The 15,221-nt window shown below is 43.0% G+C and overlaps 1 pseudogene; it reads right to left on the reverse strand.

Annotated features, from left to right (window-relative positions):
- Positions 1–2,706: 2,706 nt before the first annotated feature.
- On the reverse strand, positions 2,707–11,005 carry LOC140912848 (up-regulator of cell proliferation pseudogene; annotated as a pseudogene).
- Between the last annotated feature and the right edge of the window lie 4,216 nt (positions 11,006–15,221).

Consider the following 15,221-nt stretch of genomic DNA (forward strand, 5'->3'; position numbering starts at 1 on the left):
GGGATTTCTAACCCTACATATTTCGGTCTGTTTGTGTGTGTGTGTGTATAGTTATCTAATTTCCCTTGTAACTGTGGAAAATCCAGTCTTTGGGTTGTGGTTTAACTGCTTCACCTGGGGGTTGCTCCATTGACTCCACAGCTGGCCCTGCCTATCCCACCACAGCGGTTACTAACTTGTGCCGCATTGGGTCTCCACCCCCGACCCCCCCCCCAAAGTGAGAGCTCAGGGCTCCATGAAATGTTCTCACTGTTTAAATGAGAAAACAAAGCCCATTTTTCATGAGGTCAGTCGTTCTTATCAGCATCAGGCCTCTCAGAAGGGCTCATTTAAATGTTAAGGGGTCCTGTATTGCTTGGGATCTTGGGTTTGTACTTTGGAAGCATCACATCTCCTGAAATGTTTGCTGACCTCACCCACTATCCTTCCTCTCAGGGCTAAATAAAACAAAAAGTTTCAAGGCAACATTTCAAAATAAATAAGCCACCACAAAAAAGTCTGTTCCCAAGTTTATTTTGTTTAACTGTAAATGGTTTTCTGTTGTTTCTTATGCGTGATTACATTAAAACAAGAATACTAATTTCTTAATGCACAATAGGGAGAGTAAATGACAGTCATGCTCTAAATATAGCAGTTTAATTGTCTTCAACGGATTCTTATTTGGGGGGGGAGAGACTCAGTTTAAACACTCAACATACATGCCAATCATTTATCTGTGTTTACAGCCTATTCTAAAGTAATTACTTCCTACTATGTAATACTCAGGTCCTGAATCTGCCCTTGTCTTGAATAAAGAAAGTTTCACTGATGTAACTTAGGCTATGTCTACACTGTCAGATGTACAGCGCCAGGAGTTGCAGTGCCCCTCAGAGAGCGCTGCAGGGAAAGGGCTGCTGTGTATTCACAATGCCAGCACAACGGCAGCTCTTGCAACGGCCACAGAGCAGTGCATTGTGGTAGATATCCCAGCATGCAAGTGGCTGCAACATGCTTTTCAAATGGGGTGGTGTTGGGTGGAGTGTGACAGGGAGTGTGTTGTGTGTATGTGGGGGGAGAGAGAGTGGGTTTTGGGGGGGGATGAGAGCATGTCAGCATGCTGTCTTGTAAGTTCAGACAGCAGCAGACTCCCCTCTCCCTGCCTCTCAAGCAACATTCCACAGTAATGGTTTGCTTTGTCCCAGAGCAGATAAGCATGCCAGCTGTCAGAAACGGCGCTTTGAAAGGACATATCCGCATTCCTACAGCCGATTCCAAACAATGACAAGAGTGGCCACTTGACTTAAGGGGATTAGGGGACGTTTCTGGAGGCGGATCAGAGCGCAGTAATGCAACACCTCGTTCGCACTGACGCTGGGGCGTTTCAGCCGAGATGCACCAAGCATTATGCTTCTGGTGGAGGTGGATTACCAGGGGCACTCCCGCTACAAAGTCCAGGTGCTCTACGTGCCTTGACAGTGTGGATGGGTCATGAGTTAGGGTGCCCGGGGTTGCTTTTAATGCACTCTAACTCACAAGTGTAGCCAAGTCCTTAGTGATTTTCAGCTATTAGGCTGGGCAGAAATGCTGTCCTGCCACAAGTAATTGTCAGCTCTTTTGAGCACTTAAAATAACAAAAGGCCCTATCTTCTGAACAGTGGGGAGAAACAGGTTAAACCAGACCAGGGACCCTTAGGGAGAGTTCACTCCTCCTGGCAGAGATACCTCTCCTCACCCCTCTTACTTTCGCAGGAGTCAGGCATTCAAGCACCTGGCTTAATGAGTCCTTTCAGCTGAGGGTGACCCCTCATTTGAGACAGGTTAAGCACAGTTCTGCTCCCCTTTACTTATACAATAAATGCAACAACACTGACAACAACATTTCACTACCCCTTCATTCAGTACTAAAGTGATCTGTAACCCAACACAAGTCAATATTGATCACTTTGAGCAACACCTCTATATCTGATGGACATCTAGGCAGAGTAGGTGAGTTCATGTAAATACAATTTCCTCCTAAAGTCTCTCCCGCTCCCAGCTAGCTGTCATGGGAGAACTCATTCGGACCCTGTTTACATAGTTATGTTAGGAAGAAGCTTCTCCTCTAAAAACGTTTCTATACAATTTCCATTAGATGGTTTCTTGCACCTCCCATTGAGACATCTTGTAATGGCCACTGTCAGAGACAGGATGGATCACTGGTTTGATCCAGTACAGCAGGGAGATGAGATACCGAGCTAGATGGCCTTTAGGTCTGATCCAATACAGCAAGGATGTGGGATACTAGGCTATATGGGTGATTGGTCTGATCCAGTACTGCAGAGAGGTGGGGATACCAGGCTAGATGGGCTGTTATTCTGGTTCAGCAAGGACACAGGGATACATGGACTATCAGTTTGCTTTGGTATGGCTGTTCCTGTGCAGCAGCCTTGCACTAACTGGTCTGATCCAGTACTGCAGAGAGGTGGGGATACCAGGCTTGATGGGCTGTTATTCTGGTTCAGCAAGGACACAGGGATACATGGACTATCAGTTTGCTTTGGTATGGCTGTTCCTGTGCAGCAGCTTTGCACTAACTGGAAGAAGTGACCTGCAATTGATTTTTTTTTTTTTCGTTTTCAATTTAAAAAACGGTATAGGCTGTCAGATTGGTTCATATTCCATTTTTTAAAATTAAGGGTTTTGTTTTGTTGAAGTGTATCCTATTTAAAGAGACTCTTGGCATGTCTATTATTTCATGTAAAACACTTCCTTTAGGCTCTTCAGCGCCTGCTCTTTAGTTAGATTTTTCCAGTCTCCTGGAAGATCTGCTGCTTTAGCACCATACGCTCTAGCTAACTGGTCACTGAATGATTTGAAAACAAATTTCCTGAAATCAGAAGCATCAATATTGGGACCAGGCTGAATGTGCCAGTCTGGGTAGTAATGGCGGTAATCTTTGAAGGGATGAAATTTCCCATCTTCGGCTGCAGTTCGGAATTCACGATTGGAAACCACATCAGAGGAGCATATGGAATGCTCAAGCTTTTGTGAATCACAATCCCTGAAGTTCCCTAACCCTTTGGGTCGATGGACTGATACAAAATGCTCTTTATGGTCAGTGCCTCCTGCTTCACAGGGGGCTTCACAGAACGGACACTGCTTCCCACAGCCAAACACTCGCTTGAAGATCTCATCCTGGGGTTTCACTGGCAGGCTGGAGAGTTTGGTCTCAAGTTCCAAATGATTAAACTGGGTTAAGATTTGTTGTTCCAGCTCCAGAAGGAAGATTTCAATGTTACCAGAAAGCTGCTCAATTTTTGCTGTGGTTTTAAACTGTACTCCAACTAAGCTATTGCTGGAAATGGCCAGGTCCTGCTGCAGCTCTTTGCAAAAGCTGTCTAAAAAGGCAGAAACTGTGTTATTGTTTTTATTTATGGAGTTTTTCAGAACTCCCTTGATTTTATTTATTATTCTGGATAGAATCCCTTTCTCCAAATCCCTCAAACTTGCCTTCCCTCCATAGTGGTCTATCAGACATCTCTGTATCCAGGATTTGACAAACTCTTCATAGTTACTTATGTATTTCACATAGTTGTCAAAGTTCATCTCTTCCAGCAGCTTCTTTAGCAAAAAGAACTGAAAGAAGCTTCGGCTGGTGTATTCAAGGGCCTGTTCACTGCTGAGAAAATTGTCAACTATTTCTAGTCCGAGCCTTTTGTTGACATAACCCACCAGGGCAGGTTTGAGACACTGATCACAGAAATTCCTCGCCCTCGTTTGGCTCTCTTTCTTTTCCAAATGGAGATCAGTAAATATGGAGAAATAATGAGGTTTCAGCTTCTCCAGATGTTGCTGAGGATCGTTTTCTTTGATAAAATCTTCATGCATCTTCTGAAATGCCCAAGCTGCTTCCCCCAAACGTGAAGCTTCAGGTCAACTTCAAACAAAGGAGAAGTGTGAAGTTGCTCAATCTCCTCCTCTTTTAACCTCTCATTAACCATATGCAGCAGTTCTCCACAATAGGTTTCATCATAGTCTGTTTTGGATTTAACTTTTTCTTCAATGTATTTCTTGCATTCAGTCATTAAAGATAGAGCAAGCTCTTCAGTTTTACAGTAACATTGCTGTGAGAAGTATTTTACAACTGCTCTGGTCCATTTTAGGTTTAAGTATTCCTTCTTCATTGTGAAAGACTTCATTCTATAATACAGCAGGCTTTTTGCATGTTGCAGTATCTGTCTGACAGCACCCCCTCTGTGCTTCAGATCCTTTCTCAGCTGGAGATCCATATCTTGAACAACTTGACATTTCTGTAAAGTACAGAGCGTTAACTCTGACAAGGTTTCTCGCCACATCGTTTCAAATTCTTTTTTCAGTTTCTCATGGTCTAGTTTATCTTCTCTGTTTCGGCATTCAGCCAAGAGTCTGGCAACTTCCCCTTCAATTTTCTGCTTGTACCCAGACTGGATATTGTCTATCTTGTGCTGTCCTCTTCGTATTCGAATTGCTTCCTCACAGTTACTGCTTGAATAATTTTCAAGTTCTCTTTTGAGGCTATTTGCGCTCCTTTTGAAATCTTCTCTGTACTTTTCTATCAGGTTCAAATTTGGAGCTTCACCTTTAAAATACTGTTCTAAGTTATTCAAGAGCTTCTGTTCTCCCTGCTGTAGCTTCCCTTGTGCTTCCATTTTTAAGCTGTGAAAGAGATCACCCTCTAGTGTCTCTGGCAGCTGATTCTGGATAAAAGTTTCTTTTTCAGATATCCAGAGATACATCTCCTTGCGGAAACCTCATTCCCATTCAGAATACTTCATAGACAGCTGGTGATAGGCTTCAGCTACAAGGCTGTTTCTAAAGCTAAAGATGAAGTTCTCATGTTTCACTGACTTCCACAGGCTCTTCAACCATACAATAAAATCAGGAATATCCTTTCCAGCTCTTTTCCGTGAACGGTTCTCTATGAATTCAAACAGGTATTTCTTAGCTCACACACACTCTCACTGTATCCAGTGTTTACGGGAGCCATGAGAGGGACTCCATGCCGCAAGCCAGGCATGTACCAATTGTGTTTTTCTGGGTCATACTCCATAATATCAGAAAATGCCATTTCCCTGCTTTGCTTTTCCATCCTTGCTGCAGCTTTGGTCATTTCATTCAGCTGCTCCAGGAGGTGTTTCCTGTCCCTCATGTTTTGATCATGAGCAGACACATCACTGACATTCTGGTGCACAAACTGGCAATTTGGCTGTTTTCCTATTTCCTCCATTCTGAGAAATGCATGGACCACAATTTGCAGAACATCCTTCATTTCTGTGGCATTCTCCATGGCCATGTTAACGATGGTGATGTCACTCAGTCCAATCACCAGAGTGGCCAGCTCATTGTCATGTTGATAACTGTCTTCCAGTGCTGTTAGTTCAGGGGCCTTCAGACCTTCAGTGTCTATCACCAGGATGAAATCACAGCCAAGCAGCTCCTGAACAGCTTCTGTAACTTTAATGAGTGTCATGAACGCTCCTCGCGTACATCGATCGCTACTCACTGCAAACTGCAGGCCGAACATGGTGTTGAGAAGAGTGGATTTCCCAGTGCTCTGCACTCCCAGCACTGTTATAACCACCATTCTGGATCTACCCCCTAGTCTGATATGGAGATGAGTTAGAACATCTACTACCCAGTTCATGGGGATGTTGGAGGCATCTCCATCGATCAGCTCCACAGGAAACCCTTCCAGCATCAGGTCAGCTGCTGTGCATGGGAGATGGGAGAATTGTCTTTGGCTTTCTTCCATTTTCCCTTCTTTAACCATTGAGCATTCAGCTTCAAAGAAATGCCCCAACTCACGCATGAAATGCTCCACCCCCAAGGAACTATCATATATTAATTTATCTAATTCCTCCAGCTGTTTTCAGTCCACTCCTGGAGTTACACATTTCTCTTTTTAGTCCGCCCGCATTTCAGAAAGATTCCCCCTAGCAATATTATCCAGGCTAAATTTCATCCATTTCAGAAAGTAATGTTTCTCCACTGGATTCAACTGTACTATTCCATTGATAAACTTAGTCAAACCATTAGTACGGTCACACTGATTGTGCTGTCTACGTATCTCTAACCATTTCTGTTTCAGTGCAGATTTATAGTCTTCAATGGCCACGTCCCCTTGCCTTTTCATTTGGCACATCTCTTTTTCCAATTTAGCCAAGTTTTTCCATGGGTCTCCTTGCAGGCTCAGCATTTCCCTTTTGTATTTTGCCCCATCTCTTATTTCTGCAGTGATTTCTTCAGTATATTTCCTCGCACACTGACATGCCTGACACTCCTCACCCACCTGGATTCCCAGGTCACGTGCCGTCACAGCCATGGTTTCCAAACTCACTGTCTTCGGAGATGAATTCACTATGGTTCCTATGGTGGACTTCACCTTTTTCCACAAATCCTGCATTATTCATGATACTATCTTTCACCAGTACTAGTGATTTGCTCAGTTTCAACACTGAGGACAGCTTATTAAGAAATCCCAGAGTTTCTTTGGGTTTCTTATTCTTGCAGTTGAGGATGAAGTAATATTTAGAGCTGGATTTTTTCAGAGATGACAACAGCTCGTATTCTTTCTCACCGATGCTCTCGGTAACTATGAACACTGCGGAGGAGACCGCTGTTAAAAAGCTAAACTGTAGCCAGTGGGACTCAATGTCTCCATGCAAATTTGTAACTGCAATGGGTTCTGGGAAAAGATCAGAATTTTCCGTCCCCCCAGGGAAATACCAGGAAATCTCAACCAGCCCATCTGCGATTTTCTGAAGGAAGTTCCCAGACTCCATGTCCCGATGGATAAAGAAATCGTGGTGCTGCTGGGAGGGGCTGAGAACCTCATTGAGGAGTTGGGACTTGGAGAAGCTGTAGCTCCCCATCCACACAAAAGAAATCGTTGGCATTTCTGTGAGCACCAGGCTCTCCTCTCTGAACCCTCTGCTCTCTGCCAGGGAGTGCGGCCTCCACTTCCTCACAATGTCCCTCATGGCCCACAGTAATAGGGTGCCCTTGGGGGTGTTGAGGGTGGGTAGCACCAGAGGGAGGGCAAACTGGCACATGGACATTTTGGACAGGATCTCCTGCTGTAGGAAGCTGTCTGAGCAAAGCAGAACAGCACAAAGAACATCAAGAGATTGCAGAGAAACTTTCATCTCAGTGTCACTAAAACAGAAAGTGCCATCAGTATGCAGTTTCTCCTCATAATCATCCATTTCTTCTGCAGGAGCCTTGTGCCCAATGCTTGTATTTCTGGCCGTCCCATTCAGAGCCATGACCTTCCTCAGGAAATGCCAAGGTAAATCACCTAATGCCTCTGGAATCCTGTTCTTGATGCTTTCTGGGCAGATCTCCAAAACATCCCTCAGCCTGATCTTGATGCTTCTGTGCTTCTCCAGGTTTAATCTGGACAGAACATCTTGAAATGCTTTACTTCTTTCTGCAGAAGGAAGTTAAAACAAACCAAAATTTCAGAGTAGAAAATGGTGACTTTATATACAGTTTACTCATTCCATAGACAGCCTGATGTTTGTAATTTAAAGAAAAGCAGTACCCAGTAAGTAACAGATGACTTATACATCCTGGATTCAATTCTTCTCTTACTTATATTGATATAACAAAAATGAAGCCAATGGGATTACTTCCATGCAAATAAAACATAGTTCTGGCCCACTTTGAACTCTACTAGGTTGGTTTGCATTGTTTGATCCCAATCCTTATCCTCAGCACAGTGCAGAGTCCACTTGAAAATGGCTTAAGTGGCGAACTGAGAATTTCCTAGAAAATCTTCCAGTATAACCAGCTCTATGACATCCCAGCTCACAGCTACTGGAGGAGGGGGCATAGACTCAGGAACCTGTCTCTGTGGTGATCCCAGAAGCTGAAATGACCCCTTGGCTGCTCTAAGCTGCTGCTCAGGATCAGACTGGTGCCTGGCAGTCTGAGGATCAGGTGGCTGTGATGGTAGCCTACACCCCTCACCCTGAGCTGTGCTGGGCATCAATGACTCATCTGGAGGATCTGACCCTTTATTTCCCTTTCAGCAGTCAGTGCAGATTACACCTTCTGGGAAGACTTATTTTTGATTTTCTTCATATCTTCCTCCATCTCTTTGCTGGGACATGTCTTTTACAGATGTAGCTAACAGCACTGTGGCTTTGCTTACCTCCCAGCGACCAAATCAGTCCCTTCACTCACGCTACTTTCTCTGTCCTTTTGGGGAGCTGTGAGTACTGTCATTACTTACAAAGCAAATTTACCCACACTTCAACATGGGGAGCTAATGCTAAGACACCTCCAGGCAAGTCCTGGTACGGTAATGTCTCCAGTGCAGTGTTAGGGTATTTGGACCTGATAAACAATTAACCCATTTATTATGTGTTATAGAGACATTATTAACGTCACAAGAGCAAACTATTCCACTGCACAGGAAAGATAGGAAGAGTGGAAAGAGACCACCCTGGCTTAATCAGGAGATCTTCCATGATCTAAAAATAAAAAAAAAGAGTCCTACAAAAAGTAGAAACTAGGTCAAATTACAAAGGATGAATACAAACAAATAACACAAGTATGTAGGGGCAAAATTAGAAAGACCAAGGCACAAAAGGAAATCAAACAAGCTAGAGACATAAAGGGTAACAAGAAAACATTCTACAAATACATGAGAAGCAAGAGGAAGACCAAGGACAGAGTAGGCCCATTACTCAATGAAGACAAAAAAGCAATAACAGAAAATGTGGAAATGGCAGACGTGCTTAATGACTTCTTTGTTTCGGTTTTCACCAAGAAGGTTGGTGGCAATTGGATGCCTAACATAGTGAACACCAGTGAAAATGGAGTAGGTTCAAAACAGGGAAAGAGCAAGTTGAAAATTACTTAGACAAGTGAGATGTCTTCAAGTCACTAGAGCCCAATGAAGTGCATCCTAGAATACACAAGGAGCTGACTGAGGAGATATCTGAGCCATTAGCTATTATCTTTGAAAAGTCATGGAAGACGGGTGATATTCCAGAAGACTGGAAAAGGGCACATATAGTGCCTATCTATAAAAAGGAAAATAAGGACAACCCAGGGAATTACAGACCAGTCAGCTTAACTTCTGGACCCGGAAAGATAATGGAGCAAATAATGAAGGAATCAATTTGCAAACATCTAGAAGATAATAAGGCGATATGTAATAGTCAGCATGGATTTGTCAAGAACAAAAAACTAGGGAAATACAACCATGATGGAGCTATTATAAGGTTGGTGCATAACTGGTTGGATAACCATTCTCAGGGTAGTTATCAATGGCTCACAGTCATGCTGGAAGGGCATAACGAGTGGGCTTCTGCAAGGATCAGTTCTGGGTCTAGTTCTGTTCAATATAGTCATCAATGATTTAGATAATGGCATAGAGAGTACACTTATAAAATTTGCAGACGATACCAAGGTGGGAGGAGTTGCAAGTGCTTTGGAGGATAGGATTATAATGGAAAATGAGCTGGACAAACTGGAGAAATGGTCTGAGGTAACTAGGATGAAATTCAATGAGAACAAATGCAAAATATTCCACTTAGGAAGGAACAATCAGTTGGACATGTACAAAATGGAAAATGACTGCCTGGGAAGGATTACTGCAAAAAAGGGATCAAGAGGTCAGAGTGGACCACAAGCTAAATATGAGTTAACAGTGTAAGACTGTTGCAAAAAAAACCAAACATCATTCTGGGATGTATTAGCAGGAGTGTTGTAAGCAAGACATGCAAAGTAATTCTTCTGCTCCAGTCCACGTTGATTATGCCTCAGCTGGAGTATTGTGTCCAGTTCTGGGTGCCACATTTCAGTAAAGATGTGGACAAACTGGAAAAAGTCCAGAGAAGAGCAACAAAAATGATTCAAGATCTAGAAAGCATGACCTATGAGGGAAGATTGAAAAAACTGGGTTTGTTTAGTCTGGAAAAGAGAAGACTGAGAAGGGACATGATAACAGTTTTCAAGTACCTAAAAGGTTGTTATAAGGAGGAGGAAGAAAAATTATTTTCCTATCCTCTGGTGATTGGACAAGAAGCAATTGGCTTAAATTGCAGCAAGGGAAGTTTAGATAGGAAATTTTTCCTAATGTCCAAACTGTCAGGGTGGTTAAGCACTGGAATAAATTGCCTAGGGAGGTTGGGAATCTCCGTCATTGGAGATTTTTAAGAGCAGGTTAGACAAACACCTGTCAGGGGTGGTCTAGATGGTGCTTGGTCATGCCATGAGGGAAGGGGACTGGACTTGATGACCTCTCGAGATCCCTTCCAGTCCTATGCTTCTATAATGAAGCACCAGCTCTGCTTTAGTTTAGATTGAGAAGCCCTTTCTACTTAAATGTTAATTCTTCTAAGTACTGTAAGATCTGTATGCTTACTTGGACTGTCTTGAAATTTGTTGTCTCATGGGGGAACAGGATAGGGTTAGTGACCCAAATTTCGGCGTCATTTGAGCAAGGAGTTCCCTAGACACAGCTCGTCAAAAACACAGCATTTTGCAAAATCAGCAGTCTTATAATGGAGGGAATTGTGCACCACAGAGCTCAACATCCCCTACTTGATCTCAGTCACTCATCGTTTATTTCAGCCAGTGTGTGGCACTGACTGCCCGTTTGAGGAAGCAATACTGAAAACATCTATTAAAGGAAACCTTTGGCTTTCTAGAACACTGCATGCAAACACACATGAGCCAAAGAGATTGAAACGTGCATGTGCTGTGAGCCTAGGCAAGAGTCTTTCCAGACAGTCCACTCTCACAGTAGCTGGATGGCTCAAGTACATTTGAGCCCTACTCTACTCCACAGTATTAACAACCTTCCTCAGAATACCATCCTTGCCACCATGGATGTCACTTTCCTATACACCAATATCCCTCACAATGACAGGATAGCTGCCTGCCCCAAATATTTAAAAGACAATGGACAACCATCAATTATCCATCCCAAACACATACCAAACTCATCCAGTTCATCCTCGCCTGTCATAGATTTACCTTCAACAATAAACATTTTGTCCAAAGCATGAGAACAGCCAGGGGTACTAGGATGGCTCCCCAATATGCTAACCTCTTCATGGGTCATCCTGAAGAAGAATTTCTGGAGAAGTGCATCATGAAACCAGTGATATACCTGAGAAATTTTCATCCTATGGGAAGACAGCTTAAACTCCCTCAGACTTCCACCACAACTTCAACAACCACCACCCATCCATTAAACTCTCTCTGGAGCTTTCCCACACTAGCATCAACTTCTGGACACCACAATCAGCTTCAACAATGGAACCCTACAGACAACCATATACAAGAAACCCATGGATCACCACACCTACCTTCATAGATCTAGTAACCACCCCAACCATACCAAGAAATATGTTATTAACAGCCAGGCACTCAGATACCACAGAATGTGCTCTGAGGAGAAAGTAAGTGATATATACCTTAATGAAGGGATAGCTTATTTTTGTCAAGGTCCAAATTTCTTGGTCAAGGTATAGTCAAGGTCCAGATTCCAAGAAAAAAAAAATTGAGAAACCCATAATGATAATAAACAAATAAAAACATTGTGGGGTCCATTCAAAAGCATCTCGCAGTCCGGATTTGGCCCATGGTCCGCCTATTGACTATCCCTGGCTTAACACACTTGTTGTTGATATTGTGAAGGCCAAAACTGTAACAGTGGTCAAAAAAGACCTACATAAATTGATGGAAGATAGGTCCATCAATGGCTCTCAGCCAGGATGGGCAGGGATGGTGTACCGAGCCTCTCTTTGCCAGAAGTTGGGAATGGGTGACAGGGGATGGATCACTTGGTGATTACCTTTTTGATTCATTCCTTCTGAAGGACCCGGCATTGGCCTCTGTCAGAAGACAGAATACTGAGCTAGATGGACTTTGGTCTGACCCAGTACGGCCACCCAGTATGGTCACTTAAAACCACCTTCATCAAACAAGGACACTTCATCAGAGAAGTAGATTGCATCATGCAACAGGCCACCCAAATACCCCAGGAGAACCTGCTTCAATACAGAAATAAACCCCCTTCTGACTGCATACCCCTATTTGTCACCTACCACCCCACACTGGAACCCATACAGTAAAGCTAGTGTAACCAACAATGGGTGTAAACAACTACACCCCATACGCGATGGGTACCCCATCATGAAAGAAATATTGCAAGAATCATCTCTTCTGGTCTTCGAACAATCTCTTCAAACTCATTGTTGCCCTGGTTTGAGGGATGTGTATACCCCATTATGTGATCAAACTAATTGCAACCATATTATGTGCATTCTGCCAATAGGAATTAATGAAATAGAACACCACATAGTTAAGGGTTAATTTGGAGACAGGCTTTTAGAAGCGAGGTCATATCTAGTTGATAGTTTTTTTGCTAATCAGAATGGGAGGAGGGGACAGACAAGTAAACAACTGAGACTGAAAACCTTGGTGGTTGGAAAACTTTGAATCTAGGCACCTCTGATATGAAAAGTTGACTGAAAGTTAGAAAAGAGATGATCCAGTTGGGGTCATTATGACCTATGTGTTTTGTAGAAGTTAGTTATAAAAGATTAGCTAATAGAGTATATTGTGGAGCAGTCCTCTGAAGCCATCTTGAGACACTTTTTTCTGACACCCTTTCTCCCTGGTGGGTGAGCAACTGGCCACTGCAAACCTGCTGTTAATTACTCAATACCATTCCAGATCTTAGGGAAAAGATCTGGGATGTTCTAAACCTATTGCTTATGTCTCTGTATGCTTAAATCTAATAAACTGCAGTGTTAGATAAGAACATACTTACTTGCATTTAATCCTTGATCAGACAGAAGTGCTGTGTTCCTATTGATTGATTCCTGACACTGATTGATTCCTGACATTCCACACAAAACACCTTTCAAGATCCCAGGATCTTATACATGCCTATCACATGTAGCACACTTCATCCAGTGCACTAAATGCCTGAATAATGATTATATGGATGAAACAGATAAGCATTATAAACTCAAATGAATATACACAGGAAAATGATAAAAGACAAAAACACCCTATCACCTGTGGGTGAACACTTTTCATAAAGTAATCCTCTATATCTGACCTATCAGACCCAATCCTCAAAGGCAACTTGCACAGCATTTTCAAAAGAAGAACCAGGGAGCTTACATTCATTACTCTGCTGGACACCAAATCATGGATTATGGACATCATGGATTGAACAGAGACACTAGATTTATGGTTTATTAAAACAATCTGTAATCCACTAACCCCTTCTTTTTTTCCTATGTTTGCAGCGGTGCTAATGGCCCATTATACTTTGAATGGTCCCTTACAATATGTGCGAACTAATTATGCTAAATAATCTGTTCCATCTTGCATTTTGCTCTGACATTGGGAGTAATGTTCCCAAACCTGAAGAAGAGCTCTTTGTGGCTCAAAAGCTTGTCACTCTCACCAACAGAAGTTGGTCTAAGAAAAGACATTACCTCACCCACATTGGCTTTTCAATATCCTGGGATCTACCCAGCTACAACTACGCTGCAGACAACCCTACGCTTGTCAGAAATCTGAGAATAATCTCTAGGAATATTGACAGGTTTCAGAGTAGCAGCCGTGTTAGTCTGTATTCGCAAAAAGAAAAGGAGTCCTTCTGGCACCTTAGAGACTAACCAATTTATTTGAGCGTAAGCTTTCGTGAGCTACAGCTCACTTCATTGGATGCATTCAGTGGAAAATACAGTGAGGAGATTTATGTACACACAGAACATGAAAAAAATGGGTGTTATCATACACACTCACTTAAGATGAGCTATTAGCAGCAGGAGAGTGGGGGCGGAGGGTGGGGAGAAGAAAACCTTTCTTGATAACTTCTGGAAATGGCCCACCTTGCTTATCACTAGAAAAGGTTTTCTCCTGTGCCACCCCCCGCCAGTGGTAATTATTATTTTCTGCGGGTATCTGCTGCTGTTCTTGTGACACAGTGCCCTCTGGTGGGCAAAAGGTGGAATGCAGCAAGATTGTGGCAGAAGCTTTTTTTTTCTACACAAAAAATTAAAGATATGCATGGCTCATTAATTATGCATGCCTACAGTAGTACAGAATTCCTCCAGGAGTAACGTTTGGCGAAAACCTGATTTCACAACAGCTGTTCCTTTGTAGAAGATTTTCTTCTTTGATGAAACACAAATGCCTCATGATTAAAAAAATCCCATTCCCCATGCACCAAGTGAACACTCCAAGGGTTGAAATGCAGTAGCATTCAAGTTCAAAATCTTGGTCTTTATCTTCAAGGTGCTCAATGGCCTTGGCCTAGTGTATCTAGAAAATCCACTAATGCTACAGGACAAAGACTGTGGTCAACATTTACTCTTGTCTGCCACAATGAAATGGAATTCTTTACAAGGTAAAGCTCATCTAGGTAGGAGACAGAGTTTCCTTGAAAAGGTGACCAATAATTTAAATCTGATTGAATATCAGATGAGGAGTGAGCAGAGGGATTCAAAGAGGAAAGTGATGGGTTCAAATCAACAGATGGAGAACATGCTTTTAGCAGCTCAACCTCAATACATTATTTCTGGCCTTTCCAGTGTGCAGTAAATCAGTTACTGAAATTGCGAACTGATGGTAGTTGGCTTATTTAGGCACATTATGGTACCTTTCCTCAGTCCTCAAGTCCATGCAGTTCCATCCCCCCTCTTGAGTCACATGAGCTTGGGGAGGAGAGAAACTATGGAGACAACCCAGAAACTCAGCTGAGGGGGACTGGGCCATGCAGCTCTAATGAGGACCTGCAGATTCTGATGGTGTCATCAATCACACGTTCATAGAATCATAGAATCATAGAATATCAGGGTTGGAAGGGACCTCAGGAGGTCATCTAGTCCAACCCCCTGCTCAAAGCAGGACCAATCCCCAATTAAATCATCCCAGCCAGGGCTTTGTCAAGCCTGACCGTGAAAACTTCTAAGGAAGGAGATTCTACAACCTCCAAAGGGAACGCATTCCAGTGTTTCACCACCCTCCGAGTGAAAAAGTTTTTCCTAATATCCAACCTAAACCTCCCCCACTGCAACTTGAGACCATTACTCCTTGTCCTGTCCTCTTCTACCACTGAGAATAGTCTAGAACCATCCTCTCTGGAACCACCTCTCAGGTAGTTGAAAGCAGCTATCAAATCCCCCCTCATTCTTCTCTTCTGCAGGCTAAACAATCCCAGTTCCCTCAGCCTCTCCTCA

The sequence above is a fragment of the Lepidochelys kempii genome, chromosome 6 (genome assembly GCF_965140285.1).
Source record: "Lepidochelys kempii isolate rLepKem1 chromosome 6, rLepKem1.hap1, whole genome shotgun sequence".
NCBI classification, from domain to species: Eukaryota; Metazoa; Chordata; order Testudines; family Cheloniidae; genus Lepidochelys; species Lepidochelys kempii.